The following is an 18,602-nucleotide window of genomic DNA, read 5'->3' as shown; positions in this document are numbered from 1 at the left end:
ACCCACCACGCCAGGCCTACACATGCCAACTTTCTCCACATGGCAAATGTCGCGGTGGAGCCAGCAGACGATGGCCTCCCAGAGCCATGCCACCACGCCTCGTGGTGCACACCTCTGCCATGCCTGACAGGAGGGCCGAGGCCACAGGGCGAGGCGCAGGTGCAGGTACGGACAGGAAGGGCAGGCTGGCGACAGGCATGAGATACCGAGACACCTCCCCGAGCCAGTCACAGCCTCAGCGGGAGGACACAGAAGCCCCGGGGCTCAGGGGGGAGCAGGGCCCAGGCGGAGCCCGGCCGCCTCCTCCTGCTCCGCCGCCCTAGCGGGGCCGGACCCCGCCCGCCCCGTGCAGCCGCCCCACAGCGCGCCTTCCCCGGCTCGGTGCCCGGGCGCCTCCCGGTACCCCGGAGCCGGGTCGCTGCCCCCACCGCCGGCTCCCCGCGGCGTTATCCCAGCCCGGCCCGCCGGCCCCCCCAGCGGCGGCGCTGGGGATCGCGGCGCATCCCGGCGGGCTCCCCCCTCCGGCTGCCGGGCGGCTATTTTTAGCCGATCCTCCCCGTGTCGCCACGGGGCTGCCATCGCAGCGCGCAGCCCCTCGCCAGCTGCCGCCGCCGCCCCGCCTGCCTGCCTGCCTGCCCGCCCGCCTGCCTGCCTGCCCCGGCACAGCACAGCACGGCACGGCGATGTCCCCCTGACCCCACCGCCGCCGCCAACTTTTCCTCGCCGCCCTTTCCCCCCTGGAAGATGGCAGCAGGGGGAAGCGCTGGAAGTTGCAGCCCGCGAGCGAAGAGATAAGGAAGGAGGCGGCGCGGGAAGGTGAGTGGCACCGGGATCCCCCGGCCGGCGCCCCCCGGCTTTGCCCGCGGCGCTTCAGGCAGCTTTGGGGAAGTTGCGAGGCTCCCCGTGCCCGGGCTGCCTCCTTCCCCCGGCGGGGCCGCGGCCGGGGCCGGTCTCCTCGGGCAGCCCCGGCCGTGAGGGGCCGGAGCCGGGCGGGGAGCGGGGCTGCCCCGGCTCCCCTCAGCCCCTCGGTGCCCCCCGGAGCCGCCGGGGGTGGGTGGTCGGGGGGCGGTCGGGGGGTCTCTGATGCTGAGGTGGCTGGGGTTAGTCAGCGGTGGAACACAGCGTTAGTTAATCGGTTGTGCTTATCGGCACTGTAGGGAAATAGAAATACGCTCCTTGCACCACACAGAATGCGTGCTCGTCTTTGAGAGACTCCCCCCGAGCCCGCTGCAGTTTGCAGTTCGGAGTGCTCTGAGGAGGTCTGAGAACATCCTTAAACTGCACGGGGGTGAAACAGGGAAGAAGTGTTTAAAACAAGCCTGACGCGGAGCATGAAGTGCTGAGGCAAATCGTGGCGACCTTTTGACACGTGAAAATGCGTGAATGTGCTTTTCTAACCCCAGAGCTGTTGAGAATCTTTGTCATAAACAGCACGGAATAAGCACGGGCATGGATAGCAAGGAATTTAAAGCATATTTGTCTTTCCACATTGTCAGCTCTAGTTCCGTGACATTTCATCGCTGTGACAGAAGAATAGTTTTGTGACAGTTACTCAGGGTATAATTTGCAGGCATACAAAGGCCTGTGCGCTTTGCCGAGAACTCCATGAACAAAAAAGGAAGGTATTTCAACATTAAGGTTTTTCAGACGCCCTCTCCTGACTCCCTCTGCCATCTCCCCTCCCTCATCTCCCTCTTCCCCCCTCACCGTTCCCCAACAGCTTCCCTAGATCTTTCGATACTCTAAATTATTTTTTAATTTATTGTTTCTAAATTCTTCCCTAGTGTCCAGTGCATTCCTGGATCAGTGGCCTCAGCCCACGCTTGTTTTGTACCCAGAACGCCCACTTTGTTCAGAGAGAAATGCGGGCTTGTTCTCTGTCATAGGACCAGAGCGCGCTTGGAAGGCAGTTCCATCCCCTCATACTACTCCAGTTGCATCATTATATGTATAACGTATATAAGTCAACTATATATAGCTTTCCACAGTCAACAATACAATTATGCACTATTTTGACACCTCTTTTTCATTATGTTGGCAGAGATCTGACCCAAAATGTTAGGAAAAAAACATGTCATGGCCCCAGAGGAAAGCTAGTCAGTCATATTTACCTAGCGCTGGTGCCAGCTTCTTCATATAAATATTGCAATAGCTCTGCTTTGTATGAAATTGGCATTGTCAGCTGGGAATTCCTAGAAGAGGAAACCATACCGTTATGCTTGATGGTGACCAAGTTCATGCAAATGCAACACCATAGTTAGTTAAGCGTACCCAAAACACCGCTCTCAGTGTCAGATTGCTTTTCATTTTGGTATCAAAGTCTGTGTTTAATACACACAACTATTTTCAACCTGACATTAAAATGCCAGTTTTCAAACCAGTGGTGTTTGGTTTTCCATTAACCTTTTTTTTTTTTTTTCCCACAAATGAAGAACAGTATGCGTGCTGAAACTGGACAAGTAGTTTGTAAGCTGTTGTGTCTTCTGCTTGGCGTTCTCTTCCTGTGTTGAGAGCAGTTCAAATACAAAAGTGAAATACTGTCCCGACTACTAAAGTCCCAACACATGCTTAATTTTGTGCAGCCATTCCTCTTTGAAAAAACAAACAAACAAATAAACAAAACCCCCAAGAAAATAATAATACTATAATAGAATGGTATATCTTCTATTATGAAAAAATCTAACATTAAAAAGAGATTATGTTATAAAACCTGTCTACTTTCTAGAAGACATTTAAAGCAGAAAATAATTTTCAGTTGTTTGTTTCACTACCCTAGATATTCCTATGGAAGTTGCTGTTAAAATATAGTTTGGACACTGAAAATATTGATCAAATTCAGATTTTTCCATCATGAAAATGGTATGAATCCTGGTATGAATTACCATGAATACTGAGAGTGACTAAATGTAGGTTCTTCATATTTGCCTAATGCTTAGTAGGAGAGACATAGTTTTGAAAATAAGCAAATCTTGTTGTATGTGAACTATTACAACTGACGAAAAATGACAAAAAAGTTGGAATGTAGCCGAGTGATCTCCAAAATGGTAAGTTAAGCACGTATTGACCAGACAGCCTAGCAGACTACCATTGTTTTATATTCCTCAGCATTCAAACTAGCTAATTTAAAGCTATCTTGGGTCTATGTATACAAGCTGCAATACAAAGTACGTCTGGTTTACAGTCATGGCTGAATCATGAAGCTGAGTGAGCTTATTGTTTCTCAGGAGTGAGGTTTTTCTCCCTTTTAGAGAATAGGTTTGGGCCGGATTTGCTGAGAATTGTATGTTATTCCCCATATGCATACAGTGTACGTGAATTTCAATAGAAATTCAAGTTAAAAGAATCAGTATGTATCAGAGTTTTCCAATATCTCCAAGTCTGTACAAGAAAATGTTCTGTCGCTGCATTTAAGTAGGAAGGTGCATATTACATTCAATGAATTATATTAAAAATAAAAAAGATAACTCACACTTAGAGACAGAACATTGGACTATTCCATGATAAAATATATTGTCATGCTTTGAAGGTTCAGTAATGATTTCCGAAGGAGTAAGCATTTTCTCGGAGAAGGTTGCATTACTGAATCACTTAAGGTTAGACTGTTTACTGGAATTGATATGTAAGTAAGGCATTTTTAGAGCTAACATCTATTGATGAAATCACCTTTCATTTATTCCATTTGGTTTTGAGTTTGTGGATTAGTATAATCATATGAGATGGAAAAATTTGTCTCTTGATTGGGGTGACTTACCTGGAATGAATGCATTATACTGTGAACTTTGGCCCATGCTGGCTAGGACTGTTCTAGTGTTGACTTTATTATAGCAACATTGGTAATATTACGAAGTAAATACATGCTACTCTGTATCTTCCTCTTCAAGCAACTTACAAATTGAAATGAGGTAGCACTTAACTTCTGTACAAAAATACTGTTTTAATACCTTGAGTCTGTCTTAAAATTCTTTCCACTCTAAGGTATGATCTAACGATCTAACTTCCCTGTGTGCACATATCCAAACTTTTCCATTTTTATATAACATAGTTATGTAACTTTTTGCAGAAGTTTGTCAATGCAAAATGTCAATGTGAGTTTGGAAACTATTTAGAAAAAATCATTGAAGAAAAACATAGCAGGGGTTAGAAAGCATAGCAGTAATGGTTCTGGATCAGCATGTCCCTAACCTGCAAATATTGTGAAGACTTGGTGTATTCCAGGGAGGTACCATTGCTTCCTTACTCATCTGCTGCTGGGCATCTGGGGACAAGGCACCAGGCTCAACAGATCTCTGGCTTGATGAGCTCGGTTTTACTGCTCACGCATTCTTACACAGTCAAGATTGGCAAGATGAAATGATGCGACTCAGAAATTTCTTTATGAGGAAAAGAGACTGGAAAGTTTGGTATACAGCCTTCAAGCTCAGATGTTTACTTGTCTGTGGCATTAATTCAATGTGTTATGTAGTTTATGAACCAAGCAGGTAGTAGGAAGCAAATATTTATTCTTATTTCTTAGTGGTGGTTTGCAATATGAATATTAATGTTTATCTCCCGCAAATCATGAGACATTGTTGAAGTTTCTTTATAATGTGTAATAACTATAAAAATAGTTTGGTTTCACAGTTATTGCATAGCTGTAAACTATTTTCTTGTTCAAGGAAACAGCAAAGGTAACTCATAAGTGCCTATAAGAAGATGACTGCTTATAATACTTCTTCTGTGTGTCCCCAGTTCTTCAGTCTTGAAGTAGGAGATGCTGGATTCTGTATATCACCACTCGATTTACTCTCTGAAGCACTCAGTCTTTGTTTTAAGTTCATTTCTATTCAAGATACAGAGTGCTCTTTCTCTAGAATGGATGGCTCAGAGGCTTTGCTCAGACTTGTCCCCTGTCCAGCTCAGGCTGAGCAATCATGAGCCAGTCTAGTCACACTGAACGAGTCCAACTTTTGTTTCCTTGGTGTTTTAACCTGGAAAGCCTTATCTACAGTGTCTTGAAAAGGCGGTGCAGATCCATCAGAGAAACTGGCAATCCTGAAGAATAAGTCAGAGTCTTGTGAGCATCTAAGGTATGAGAAAACTCAAGCTGTAACTTATTCATGAAGTAGGTGGTGTGCTGCACAGTGTCTGAGGTGCCTTAACCATTTGATAAGGGTCTTCCATTTGCAGCTCTGCACTCTGCCCGTCACTTGGAGCTCTGTAAGATTTCACAGAAGCTGCTGTGGCAGTGGTCTTCCACATTCTTCTTGTGCTGTTCTTATACTGCTGTTCTCACGGCGTTGCACCTGCAAACCCTGACACTGCTGTTGTCTGGTTTTCCCTGGAAGTGACTCCTGCTGGTGAGAGAGCCACCCCTTTTCACCATTGCTTTCTTGCACCTTGTTTTCCAGCTTTTAGTTTACATTAGGAGAAAGTCGCTTGAGTGTCTGGTAAGTGTTACACAGTAATATACGCAAAACTTAACAGCTAGGTAGGTTGCTACACCAGGCCATGATCAAAGACTGCTCCAATCAGTGCTAATAGCATTATGTGTGGGTACAGGCAGTAGGGAATTTGAACAGATCAGGAGGAAATTTGTATAGTTTCATGGGAAATTGAAAAGATTGTGAGGAAATCTATGCAGTTAACATGAGTTCAAAAGCTATTTAGAAAAAAACATAGAAGAAAAACAGCGGGGGTTAGAAAGAACAGCAATAACAGTTCTGGATCACATTGTCCCTAACCTGCAAATATTCTGAAGACTTACGATTGTTGTCTCATGTTCTTTTGTTGTGCACATCTATGAAGAACGTGGCTCCATGTTCTCGGTAACCTCATAGGCACTGTCAAGCTGCTCACAGGTCCTCCCAAAGTCATCTCTTCCCCATGCTGAACAAACAGTTCCCTCACCATCTCCTCACAGGGCAGCTGCTCCAGCCCCTGACTGTTGTGGTGGCTTATGCTGGACTCCAGCATCTGTCTTTTACTGGGGGCAGTATTGCAGATAAGATGTAGTGCTTGAGTAAAGGGGACTCCTAAAACTCCAAGGTTGTAAATGTACCAATTGCTAAATAGCACAAGATTTTGAAAATGTACAAATAAGGCACTGAGTAGAATTCTACTGTCTTGAGACCATAAAATTAATAAAAGCGATTATGTGCTTTGAAGAAATTGTTATTGCACCTTACATAGTAGAAACACAGTTTATTTGACAGTTTTTATCAGAAAAGTTCCTGAATCATGTTATTTTAGTAATGTGACATTGGAATTTTACTCTAACATACTTTTCATGTATTAAAATTTTTCTTTTATAGCCACATATGAAGAAAACGACATTAACAGCCTATGTCTAGGGTTTCAATTATACAAAACTCTAATTACTTGAGTTTTTGACCTTTATTATTAAGTCTCTAGCATGCCTAAATATTGAACTGAAACCTTGCTTTAACAAGAGGTGGGTGAACTGCTGGCATGAAAGTAAGATTTCCAAGGCAAAACTTTGAAACACTAAATTCCAAATGGAAATTAAGCAGCATGCACATAGTAACTATATTTTGTGTTTAAAGTGTACAACTTATTGGCATTTTGCCTGATTTATAGCTGTTTAGTTGTTCATAGCTTAAAAATGGACGGTACATACTGCTGACAACATACAATAGGTACAAGTACAACTTTAACCTTTCATGTTTCCTCTTTTGATAGACAGTATAATCAATATTGATCGATAACCTATTGATTAATAAGCTTTAATAACCTAAGCTGTTTTATTTAGGATATAAATATGTATGTTATATAATTTCATGAAAGTCTATTATAAATGGGAAGATCAGCAAGATGAAATGAAATAATATTCAACAGCTAAAACTGCATGGATGTTTGTGTTGTTTTTACATGTATTTATTGTTGCAAACATAACTGAAGACAAGCTAGGAAAGCTGCTGTAGTCGTGATCAGGGAAAGAAAAGTGTCCATGCCAGGAGCTGCAGCTCTCAGTGTTTTGACACATGGAGTCTAGGGTTTTGCCCTCTTAAGGAGTAGGAGCTGGTATTAGAATAGTGAGTTTTATCATATTCAGCAGAAAATAATAGAAGGGGCAGGAAAGAATTTGTTAATTTTCAAAGTGCAGCTGGTGTAATCTTTCCAAGTCCCCCCTAAAATGTTTTAAGACAGAACATACCATCTGGGAGTGATAAGTGTATCACTGCAAACTCTAAACAGCAAAAACACAAGCATTAAATAATTCAGCAACCTATTTGAGATAATGAAATAATTCCTTACTCTATACTGCAAGTATCTGCATATCACAAAATAATCGTTACAGGACCTTTGTGAGGAATGGTAGTTCCATTTTATAAAGTCCTCTAATGTGGTTTAGGTCTGTTCAGCTGACCTGCATCATCCTCACCAGGGATTTAGCTGGAGGTTTCCAGCTAGATGTTGCCTTTGCATACCTGGTTTTCCTTAGCATAAAAATCTGAGTAGGTAGGGAACAGAGGGCACCTGGAGTTCAATCTCATCAACAGGAACAGAGTGAAGACATCGATTTGGGACCCTGAACCTTTGGGCTGAAGAGCTGACAGTCAGTACTTGGATAGGAGTCCAAACGAAGGTCCAAGCCAGAGGAAGGTATTTCCGTTTGTAAATGGATACAGCCTGCGGTAGCAGCATAATAGTCTGTTCCTCTTGCATGTGCTCATTCGTCGCTGGAAGGTGGATGATTTGCACATAATACAGAGCACTGCTGAACATAATGTGATGAAGAAAAGCTGAGTAAAACCCTTTAGAGGTGTTAGTTCTCCTATTTCAGACATATTAGTTTCTTAATAAGATCTGTGAGTGACGTAAACATCAAAGGGAATATTCAGCTGCTCTCAGTAAATCCAGGTTTCTTACACAAAGTTGCTTGAAAGAACATAAAGGGTCTGTGTTTATTGTGTGCCATCATACATGCCTTGTCTCCCACTCTGACTGGCTATACCCTTTTTTTTTTTCTTCCATGAAAGAAAGAAGTTAAGAATCCTGGTAAGAAAATGCTGTTTGTTACCTTTCAATCGTTTGGAATGAGAGTGCAGAGCTTCCCTTTGATTAGAAAATTAGGTCAATATTTGCTTTTTTGGTCAAGAAGCTTTCATCAGAAACTACTGAAAAAGCTGCAGGGTTAATGTGATGAATTGGTGTGTAAGCCTAGGTTTTTACTGCATTTCAGTGAGGTGCACATGGCTGGAGCAGTACCAGCCTTTTACTGTGATGAGACTTCTTTTAGCACTTCTTAGAGCTGATAAGCCAATCTTTTTCTTTTTCCTATATGCTAATGTATGTCATTGATACTGATTCAGGTCACAAGGTAAATGCACATTACAAAAGAGGTTGATAGGAAGGGGTATCTTCTAAACGATTTGCTAAGCAGGACATGGCAGACTTAGGACTTTGATTATAAAGGGCGAGGATTTTACTTACCAGTGAGGAGTTTTGCCACTGACTATAATGAGGTCAGGATGTCACCTTTGCACATAAAATTTTCATCTTTCTTAGGGTATTTGTATGGGGAGAAACAGGTAAGATAATACAGAGAGCTTGTTGAAAGCCCTGTTCATGGTTGAGACTGACTTAAGGCTGGAGTGTGGTCATCTCTTTCCCAACTGGCAGCAGAAATAGCAGGGAGCACGAAAGCTGGGATTGAAGCTAGTAGCAGTTAAGGGACACTAAGTGCTGATATAGTCATTAGCTAAGTGATTTAATGTCTAAATGATTTAATTTAGACAGACCACCAAAGCAGTGGGGTTGGGGGCTAGACTAGATGATCTTCAGAGGTCCCTTCCAACCTTGTCCATTCTGTGATTTTGTGAGCTACAAAAACATAGAAAAATAATTAATGATTGGTCTTTCCTATCTTTTGTCAGTTACTACCTTCAAATAGTGGTGAAGGATTTTGGCATGCACTCTTAAGACCGTTTTCCCTACATCAACATGTATACATGCTTCTGCCAGTTCCATCACTACTTTTCCTTATTGTTGCCTAAACACAAGCTTGTGGCTTCTCCAGTGTGTCCGGATTACATGCAAGTGGGGTGTGCTGGTATATATGGGAGACTTTCTTGGGTACCTGACAAATTAACCCCTTTTTTTTTTCCCCAGGCTGTAAAGTAGCAAAACAACTGCTTCCAGAATTCACTGCGGTTTTTATGCAGTCTGTTTAAACTGCATATGAGAAACGTGAAAGCACTGATTGACTTTGTAGTGAAAAATCGGGTTTCATTTCTGACCCTTGTCATTTGCAATGGACCCTCTCCACTTACATACCCTCAGAATGTCCATCTATTCTTCTGGAGAGCATTGCTGGAATGTTCTTTTCCCTGTGAAATCTGCACGCATCATTTCTCATCGCTCCTTTCATTGTTGTGGAATGTTTGTATCACTGTCTGTGCTTGGAGAGGGGACAGGAGGCAAAACTGAGCCTCTTCCTTTTTCAGGTGACGTTTGGACCGTAACTTAAGATTTGTGCATAGAAATGTCAGAAATATCAAAATACATTTCTGTATGGATAATGAAGCAAAGCAATCAATTTATTGTCATATTAAGAAAAAAAAATAAAAGTATCCTTTGTAGTGTTTTCAGTGTAAATATTTCAGGAGATAAAATGTTAAGGCTTATTTTTCATATTTTAAAGCTACAGAAATATAATCAAAAGAGAAGGAAGCAAGATGAAAAAATACTTTAAATTCTCCTTGCTTACTCTGATGGAGGATGATTTTCTTGCATGAAATTGGTTAGCTATGTGATTTGTAAGCTAAAGTATTTCACTTTGGGTCCCTGTTGCTGTCATATGTATACTGTGATTTTATATTGTTCTTCTTTGTGAAAGAGAACACTACATAGCTTCCTGCTCTAGATGTGTTAAAATCATGATAATAAAAGGACCAAAATTTGTCATTTATGGAGTATAGTCATATTCTAAAGCGAAGGGGAACTGCATATACAGATTGCCAAGGCCAGAACTGAAGTCTAATCTATCTAATTTATTTTGTTCATAGTTGCTTTTTTTTTTTTTTCCCCTTTTGTTAAAGTTTTACATCAGGAAGTGATGTGAATGATGCACTATGCCCATACAAATCAAAGCAAAGGCACTTTTCATCTTCAAAACAGATTTTCTTATGCAAGCAATTATTCTCATGTCTGCAGACTTTTTCCACTAATATTGTTGTTTCAGTTGAGCAAAGGAATAATTAACTATACTGATATTAATGGAGCTAATATTACTGACACACATCAAGGTAAATAAAAGTCAGAATTTGACTTGTATCAGCTTGAAAATGTGTTAGCTAGAGATTCAGTCCAATTATACTAAATTCAATCTAATTCCTTGTAGTCATCCAGACCTTAGAATTCTAACAGTAATTGGATTATCATACTTTGGGTAATTGTAAAAATCTGAAGCATAATGTAAATTTGGTGGAAATTTTCCTGTAAAGTTTTAAGTTTCTGGAAAATAAGTACTGTTTAAATAAAATTTCCCTTTTTCATCAGAGAGCTTTTGTCAGAAACTATTAATAAAGACTTGGTTAATTGATTAGTGTGAATAATCAGTGTGTAACTTTAGGTTTTCCACCCGTTTTATTATGTATTACAAAACATAATATAGGAGTACAGAAGCTTCACCTTTTGTTATGAAAAATACTAATCATAGTGTTTCTGTTGTGAAGTATGATCTACATCTGAATTCTGTAGATTTACTGTTGGATAGTGTAGTGTTGGCTGTGCCATCACTAGAATTATAAACATAGATAAAATTTAAGGCAGTAAGCATTAATGCTACATAACAAATGGTACTTGAAACCAGGTATGTTTCGTTCTGCATCCATCTTTACAAAATTTATTGCTTACAAACTAAGAGTAATGATGCCAGAAGAAATAAAGGGAAGTTTTAGAGAATGAAAAATATTTTATTTTTATCCTCTGGAATAGATGAGGAAGCTCTTTGTTTTAGTAACTGCAAGTTTGTTTAGTGCTGTGGTTCCCATTTCCTGATGGTGATAAATTGGAAAGCTGTCGTTTCACTTAACGTTGATTGATATATTTTTTTTCTTTTGCAATGCATCCCGAAATTAATAGAAGTTTTACTGATTTTCTGTAGTAAAGGGAGAAAACAAGTTTTGTTCTAAGAATCGTATGTAAGAATAAAAACAGTAAAATCTTAACTATTTGAATGGGAGTGAATGTTTCCTGGAAGAAAATGGAGGCTTTGGAATTGGATATAAAGGCTGCAACAACCGACTAGATTAATCTAGATCAGAGTGGTTGGTGACAACTAGAAAATACTCGGAGCCAACCAACATTACTGCCAGGGAGGTATCACCTGGGAAGAACAGGAAGTGAATATGCAGTCAAAGAACTCTTCATCTCCATCCAGCCTCTAACCTCACTCTAGAAGCTGCAAGAAGAGGTCTCTACGGAACTGTTCTTCACTGCACAGCATTTTGGGTCTGTTCCAGAGTTTCTTTTTTTCTTTAGATTTTTTGCTTGGTCAAGAGTCATACCAATACCTTACGTAGTGCAGGTGGAAAAAGAACCTTTCACAGATACGTAGCAAGTCAGATAAATTGGGATCATTGCTAACCAGCTAAATCAGGTCATTGGGAAAATAACCATATTCCCATCATATGCTGCAAATGTGTAAGATGTACAGAGTTGAGTACCTTATACCTGGATAGGCAATGGCATCACATAATAGCAAAGCCTGATCCTGGAATTTCTGAAGGCCCACTCCATTTTGATCTTGAGCTTTTAATTGGAAAGAGTCATCTTTCAAGCCCCAATGGAAATAAACTCAATTTAATAATATAATAGAATTTATTTAATATTCAATGCATAATTCCTAAGACAAAAAAGGAATCAACAAAAGAGCCTTCCATTCTGTATAAGGCTGTAAAATCTTCTATTTTGTTATAGGATGGGATGTATTTTCCCTTTTCTCATATTAACCCAGAAGGCAATTATGATTTTGAATGCATAAGCACTGGAGACAATTTGAAGTCAGCTACATAACTGAAGCTGAAGGACACTTTCAGTACTTTTTTAGCTTTGAAGAAACTGTGGCCTGACCTCTAAGAAAAAGTGATAAACTCAACTTTCCTCTTTACAATATGGTTAAATGCAGTTAATCTGAATCTGCTCTTGCAGTAGTGGAGGAGGACATTTTCTATGTTACTCATGCAAAAAGAATGTTTGTTTCTTTATAATTTTATTCAAATTTCAATAACCCTCTAATTACTTTGTGCAGTAGGCCCAAATACCATTGAGATCAAGCGGGATGTTGTGACTGTGTCTAAGCACGTAGAGTTTCATCTGTGACTGCTCACGAAGGCTGGGATTCATCTTCCTGCCCAGAGAGAAGTTTGACACCACTCCAAAAACTTTGAGTCTGAATTTAGTTGTGATGAAATTGCTCTTGATTATAGGACTAATTTCCCTGTATATACAGCTTTGTCCTATGGTTGCTCAGGCCTGCGTTCTAAGCTATTGCAGCTCTGTAGACTCCTTGAAATACCTAAGCATGCAAGGTGCTGGCAGTATTGCCCAGTGATCCATGAGGCAGGGAAGCATGTTACCCAGATTTGACCACGTCCCACTCATATAACACATTCAAAAGCAGTTTTGCTTTACAGTCTGCTCCCTGTGCCTCTGTTCTGCAGGTGTGTAACTTCCCACATGATTCTGATCCTTTCCTTTCTCGTGGCCATGAGAGTAGGTTTAAATGATGGCTGGTATATTTCAGACACAGGGGACACAGGTGTCTTGGGTCAGTTGTGATCTTCAACTTTGAAGGCTGTGAAACACATCCTGGATAGGAACCTAGCGACAGGAGGGGAACAGCAGATTTGAAGCAGTGCCATAAGGCCACGTCTTTGTTTCACTCCTTTCTAGACTGAGCTGAATGCTAAGTGGGCCCAGACACTCTTGATTCAAGCCTCCCTCCTTCAGACTGGAGTGGACACTTGAAACTCCCAGTAGTTACTCTCTATTTATGGCAAAGCTGCTTCGTTTGATGATCTGTCCCAGCCAGACCCAGGCAGGAGGGAGCTGACATAGCAGTGCCTCAAGTGTGACAGCTGTGTTTGGTCTGAAATCAAGCCTGGAGGCCTTGTTGTATAAGAAGTTTTACTGTTTTGCATTTCTGAAGCAGTTTGGTGCCTGCTGAGCCGCAGACAGGCAGTTCCAGCAGAGTGCTGGGGGAACTGGTGTTTCCAGAGCCTCCAGGCCTCACAGTGGGACTTGGGAAGGTGGTGGCAGGGAAAGGACCAGCTCTGACTTCTTGGGGTCTCAACTCTCATGGCATAGCTGTTTGGGCAGCTTGTCTGGCAAATACCTAAAACAGCCCCTGACCTCTAGGCAGAGCTGACTAAGCTTTATCCTTGAACTTCCTTTCCACCCAGCTGACAAAATTAGAAGCTAGAGACACAAACTTAATATAGTTCATCCTCAGTACCTCATGGGAAGTCAGTGAGATTCAGGGCACTTGTCTGAGAGGCCTGAGGACCTAGAACTTGTTTGTAGGCTGGGCCTCTAGTGTGGGTCCAAGAGAATGCCCTGGGGCAGGAGGAGATTGTGTCTGGACATTATGAAGATACCTGCTGATGCTGTAGGACACACTGCTGGCAGCCTCTGAACATTTCATATAGGGCTTCATGGAAGGAGCAGATGTGGTGTGAAACAGACGAGGTGGTCAAAATTCTGGCTATTAAAGATGTTGAACTTTTTAAAATTGCAATTTAGAATGGTCCGTTGTTCTGGATTGCCTGACATTGTTCATAGTCCTGGTGTATGAACATGAAATTTTACCAGTAGCTTCCAAACGTGGTTCCCACGTTTTTGGTTATTGCTATAAATTCTGTATCTTCCTGACTTGAGCCAAGGTATTTCTTTTAGAAATGAAGTGGCTGCTTCAGATTTTCATACATAACATTGAGTAGAGGCTTGCTAAGGGGAAGGTAAGATATGATGGCTTGGCAATGCGGCAGCAAACCTTTTATTGTGTAGTGCTATCCCTTGAACAGATCACTTATTTTCTCTGTTTAGAGGGACTGTAACAATTTATTGTTTCTTTTGTGGCATTGATGTGCATCTTCTGATTTGTGGCATTTTCTGTCAGATCCCATTTAGATTAGATATACCCTGAAATGTAGATATGAAGACAGGCTATAATGTGAAAAAATACCTTGATTCAGTTTTTTAAATTGGTCGGTATGTGAGAACACAAGCTTGAGTCAGGTTTAGGCTTCTAAATTATTTATTACTCTTTAAAAAAGCACCTGTAATCAATGGCTTGTATTAACTGGTTTCACATATTCACCTCCAGTTGCTATGAAAAATACTAGTAAGCAAGCAACCAAATGAAAAAATAAATGGCTCTTTATGCCTTTCTTCCGAGCAAGCTTTTAATTTTCCTGGATTAATGCTTTTTCAAAAAATACAACTTTGTCTTTCAAATGAATCTTTCAAGCTACCTGTTTTGTAAATTCTTCTCTTTCTCCCACATAGTTTCTCCTTCTCCATTTCCTGAAAGGATTGTAAAAGCATTCATCCCGGGGTCACTTCTCCCTGGAGCAGTTCATACTGTGTTTTGTCCCAGTCATAGCCTCTGGTGAATCAGTGTTTAGGGCTTAAATTCTTAAAGAGATTTTACTTTTCTCTCCCAAGTGCTTCTATGAGTTTTGAAAAATTTTTGTCTTAGAACTCATTAATGCACCATTTTTTGTAAAAAATATTTAAATATCTGCAATTTTGAATATTTCAGCATTTTTCATTTGCTTTATTTTGCAGGTCTTTAAGCTGAATTTCTTTTGAAAATTTCATATATTTCTAAAACAAAATTACTGTAGTCAAAAGTATATTAAAGTAGTAAAATATAGCTAGAACAGGTTTCAGCAAATGCACATTTGCTAAATGAAGATTTGAAGCAGCTATTTATTAAAGCATCTGGTGCAACAATTTTGTGAAAAGATCTCAATGCATTGTTACTATACATACATGAAATATTATTGAATATGATATATTGTACATACATACAATATTATTTTCTTTTTATAAGGTAGATTGCTCTGAATTAAATTCTTTTTATTTTTTTCCATGGTCTTTAGTTTGTGGATATTCTCTGTAGAGAAAATAACTCTTGCTAAGGATGGTCTGGTATCATCCAGTATTTGTATCAATTTTAAAAAACAACTCATCAGGATTGTATCCCACTGATTGTGGGACCTCATTGTGTTGTTGTAGAACTTGAGTTCTTGTCTGTCAAATTCATTTTTCATTTATTTTCACACTTAATGTAAATGCTAACTAACATAAACGGAAGGTGTCACACACCGCAAATGGAATATAAAATGCAGTGAACAAATGTAGTCAGCAACCAAACTTCATGTGTAAATCCACACTATGATTTGATGTTTTCAGAAATAAATGTGTTTGTTAAATCTGGTCTTTTACTTTGAAGTTTGTTCCTTTCAAATTCAGATTTCATAATTTAGAAGTTGGTCCTGCAGAACATTATACACTCAAGTACTTCAAGCGAAACCAAGAACTGACACTTTTCAAAGTGTCTATGACAGATACTAGGCTTCAGTGTGCTGTATAAGTAGTACTGTAAAGATGCTTTTTTATTTTTGATATTTTCAACTCAACTTGATTATGGTACTATTCTGTGAACAGTTGCCCCTCCTTTTTTTTTAGATGTAAGGAGGTTGAATAAATTTTCTCTGTTTTTTACAATTGTTCTAAGTTCCAGCAAGATGTAATTGCATTTAAGTATGTTACCCCTTAAGAGAATAAATCAATTCCTTTGTTGGTATAGTTAGCTAGTCCCTTTCAGGTAATAAACTTGCTGTTCCTTTTATTATATAACACAGTTATGCCAGCAATTGCATTTCTTTTCTTTCTTAGAGGCAGTTAAGGGCAAAATGGGGCTCAAATATTGTTCTGTAATTGAATAAAATTTGTTGTTGTTGTTTTTTTCTTCGGTTCTGGGATTATGCTGTATTCTTTGGAGGGAAGAGGAGGAGAGTTAGGTATACGCCCAACATCATGTTCATATTTAGTTTCAGTGATTGTTATTTGGATGACTTGGAACAAAGTTTGTCCTTGTTTGATCAAGGCTTTAAGTCTCATAAAGAATGCACATTGTAAATGTGTTCACTGTTGCATAAATGCAGGTAGTGAGTCCCAAGGGGCAGATAAAGACCACAGCACTATGAATAGAACAACCTGTAATGATTACATTGACCCTTTCCAAAAATCAGTCAAGTTTTAATTATTATTAAGCAAACTCCTTTAAAGGACTATATTAATCAACACATCAGGCAGCGTGCATAGTAGGGAAGATTTGAGAGACAGGAACATGGAATATAAAAATAGGGAGAGCTTAACTCACTTTGCTCCAAATGATGGGAGCTTGTAAGAATAATGCAATTAACCAGAAATGTTTGAAAAATGGATTCAGCATGTCTGAACAAGAGAACCAGAGTACATTTTATTTTGTTTGGAGGTGCTGCACTGTTTGTGCTTCTGATACGATGTTAGACTGTCTACTGTTCTGCCACAATCAAAGCAATACGTATGGGAAATCCAGTGTTCAAGTGAATGATATGTCAGCCATGGGCAGAGTTCAGTTTGATCGCTGGAAGAAGTGGTGTTGAAAAAGGCCTTGGAACTGTTGGTAACAGTCACCAAGGTGCCAGCTACCCCTTAGAGCATTGCTAATAGCTCTGACTTCTGGAGCACATGTTGTGGCCAGCAAAAGGACCCGAAAGATGTCTATAAGCTACTCTTTAGTCATAGTTGTGCAGATTGTGCACCAAACATTCCTGATGGCATATTGCAGTCTTCAGAAGTATGATTATAAAAACTACCTCTATTGTTCAGGATCAATAATTCCTGTAAGTGAGCCATGTCAATTTATTAACTTTGAGCTTTACCTGTGAGGTAGAAAATAATGCACAAATGTAGGCAAGTAGGAAAGAGAAGAACCCTTATTACTGTTTCCAATTAAAACTACTTTAACTCAATTCAAAGATGCATATAATTTTCATGTAAAGGGCTAGACATGAATTCTTAAGGGCAAGACAGTAATAAAAGTATTAGCAAACTCTTCTTTAAATTAATGAGGCAAAAGTACTGTAAATAAAAAGTAATAATTAACATTGAAATATTATTAATTAATTCATAATATAATATAATATAAATATTAATAATTATAGTAATAATTATTAACATCGAAATATCTCAGTCCTGTCTCTAATGTATAATGATCACTACCATGAAGTCAATGTGTAAGATACCAAAAACTAAGTCAATATGAGATTTAAATCAGTTTCTTGTGAGTTGTTCCTAAGCTTGAGGGGAAGACTCCTTCAGGTAGTGAAAAGGAGGGAGCCTTGGTCATCAGAGCTTACAGTCCTTAAAAGTTCTGACCTTTAAGATCTGTCCTATCTGACCTTTCCTTATCTATAAAATGTTTTTGGTAGTATTTTCAAAAAATACTTGGGGTTTGCATTTAACTTTCATCACTGAGTTGAGAGGAATGTAAGTCGTGTCAGCCTGGTTCTGCTCTTGCTGCTGAAAATTGAGGTTAACTATTTATAAATAGTCTAAGGAGAAGACTAGGGCTGACATTCAGTTGCTTAAATAAAAATCAGGATTTCTAGGTGACTTTTTAAGAAGAATTGGAAGTTGGAAGGGGGCTGTGACTGCAGGGTGTTAACATGTGATTAATGGCTGTTAAATGAGACTAGGAGACAAGGGATAAATGAAGAGGATTGGAGATCAAGTGGAGATACGAGTGATTTGGAGGGAGCATGCAGCTAGCTTGCAAGCTGTCTGTTGCCTGCCAGCAAACTCTACCATTCTGTTTTCTTCCATAGCTGGAAGATTCTGCTTATGGGCATAATCAGACTTCTTAAAAAAAAAATACTAGAAGAGGTTTTTTTCTGTTCTTTTCTTCTGCTCCCAACATTTTTAACAGTGGTCTCAAATAGTCTCTGTGAAACCATGGCTAGACATGAATAAGGTATGGTGCTCATTAATTTCAAATAAGACAAAAAATAAGGGTGAAAATCTGTGAAATACTAAGATGTATTTGCTGGTTATTTTTTATATCTTAATTCCTTCTCTCTTAAACACTACATAGTAATGTTTTTCTAGTACAATCAATAATAGATAATAATAATAATAACAATAGAGATGGCAGATCAGTTCTGATGTAGTGTGTGGACTGGATTTCCAAGGCAGGGGAAACTGTCCACCCCCAGCAACATGGTCACTGGAATTGCATATTCTTATTTTGCAAAGCCAGGCCCTTACAACAATTCTTATTCTTGCTATTTTGTGAAATGCACCTAAAAGTGTGTATAAACACAGCTTTTTGATTTCATTGCTGATACCTGTGCTCTCTGACTGCGTGAAAATAGCGAAGAAAAATGAAAATGTGAAAGATGCAGACCAGTGCAAACGCTCATTGGACAGTGCATAACTGCTGTGTAGAATTGCTATCATAGCTCCTTCTGCTTTTGTATAGGCGTCAAAAGTAGGCTCTTGTCCTGGTAAGTGGTATGGAGAAGAAGATGAAAGGAAGGAGACGG

At 39.9% G+C, this 18,602-nt stretch overlaps 1 protein-coding gene across 2 annotated transcripts in view; it reads left to right on the top strand.

Moving 5' to 3' along the window:
- The first annotated feature begins 364 nt into the window (after window positions 1-364).
- HDAC9 (histone deacetylase 9) overlaps window positions 365-18,602 on the top strand; it is a 473,035-nt gene continuing 454,797 nt past the window's right edge. For both annotated transcript variants that reach the window (XM_038173865.2, XM_038173863.2), the window contains exon 1: window positions 365-816. The gene's annotated coding sequence lies outside the window, so the exon portion shown is untranslated. The remainder of the gene's footprint in view (window positions 817-18,602) is intronic.

The sequence above is a fragment of the Anas platyrhynchos genome, chromosome 2 (assembly GCF_047663525.1).
Source record: "Anas platyrhynchos isolate ZD024472 breed Pekin duck chromosome 2, IASCAAS_PekinDuck_T2T, whole genome shotgun sequence".
NCBI classification, from domain to species: Eukaryota; Metazoa; Chordata; class Aves; order Anseriformes; family Anatidae; genus Anas; species Anas platyrhynchos.
Note: the sequence above shows the minus strand (reverse complement) of the source record. Positions and strands in the feature narration are given on the sequence as shown.